The sequence below is a fragment of the Crinia signifera genome, chromosome 4 (assembly GCF_055691185.1).
Source record: "Crinia signifera chromosome 4, ASM5569118v1, whole genome shotgun sequence".
Lineage (NCBI taxonomy): Eukaryota > Metazoa > Chordata > Amphibia > Anura > Myobatrachidae > Crinia > Crinia signifera.
The window spans coordinates 315742119-315743720 of NC_139220.1; positions in this window are offsets into that span (position 1 = coordinate 315742119).

The window sequence follows — 1602 nt, forward strand, 5'->3', positions numbered from 1 at the left end:
ATTGTTTTGTTACTTGGAGCCTGCAACTTCCCCCTTCCACTAATTAGCCTGTTGAGGAATTTGTGCAAACACCAGCCCCTCCCCCTGTACCAGCTGACCCAAACTTTCCTTTAATATTGGAAATGTTTGCAAGCCTGCTCAAAGGCTTTGCCTGCTCTTAGCCTGCATCGTAAGCATGACAACTGAAGCATGAGTTTGACTGGAGAGAAGTTCTAAAACCATCTCATCTCCTATTTTACAGGTACATGAATCCCATTTTGAACATCTGATGCTTTTCATTTAAAGAACAGTCTGCGGGGCGTGGCCTGGCCGTTCATGGAGGAAGACGCACGCTGACTGAGCTCCGGCACCCATACCACATATAGAGGGGCTCCCAGACGCCCACAAGCCCACCTGCGAGCTCCGTCGACAACCACTACCCGAGCTGAGCCACCCGTCCCCTGGTGAGTCGCGCTGCAGAGCCGGGGGGGGGAGAAATCCCTCCCTGCAGGTTGCGGCCTTCTCTCCACTCCCCACCGCGGCCTAAAGTACAGAGCGATCCGGCGGCTGAGCTCCACGACCCCCGCCGCGTCCGCCAGCGGCACGCTGATACTGCCGGATCCCTGCAGACACTGCCCACATATCCCCTGCCTTACCCGCAGCTGACCACCCCCGACGCCTTGGACTAGGAGGCTCGGGAAGACGCGAGGACACCTCTCTCCCCCACACTGATTCCTGCACGTGGCGTCCATCTTGGAGTACCCACGCGACAGGTCGACGCCTCCTAAAAGCACCCGGTGGGGCAGACGCTCATCCCTCATGTCCCCCCTGTTCGCCCTCAATATGCTGGGACCAGGGGGCAACTACATATAGCCCGCACGCCACCCTATACAGGGCATAAATACCTCAGTGAAGAGACGGCGGCCATCTTGGTAGAGGCACCAATTCGAACACTGCCCACTCTCAGGCCCCCTGCCTAGGGGACCTGGGCAGCATCACCCCTGCCACAGCACCCTCTTCCCTATGGGTACAGAAACCCTTATGATCCTACCAACTATACACTATCTGAAGATCTTCCAGAGCTCACCAGCTCTCTGATTAGGCCCCCTCTTCCGGTAAAACAGTTGATCTGTATCAAAAACCAAGGGCCAGCTATACACCTTTATCCTCAACCTATGCTATTTGCCCAATACTGTCTATTACCTAGAATACAGACTTACTGCCTTATTCCACCCAGAGGTGGGGAAACACTCACTATACTGCTCAACTTGGTGATAAATGAGCCTGGAGCTCCACCCAGTGGCTCAAATAAATAACTACACTGCTAAAATCCCTGTAAAGTGCCAGACACCCACTTGACAAATCTAGAGAGTCACAACGGGACAAATTCTACAGTCTTTTACCCTAAGACGCGTGCTCCCTACTCCATACGACTACATCACCATGTGAGCTACCTCCCCCAGAGATGGAATACTAACCCAGGCCCACGATTTAGGGGAATGTGACCCCCACTTGCTGACTGACCTTTGGTTCTAACTGATTAGATGACCTGATCTGGAAGATACGCCAACATCTAATGGGCAAAACCAGGAGGAGCACGAAGACGCAAGACACCGGTTCCAA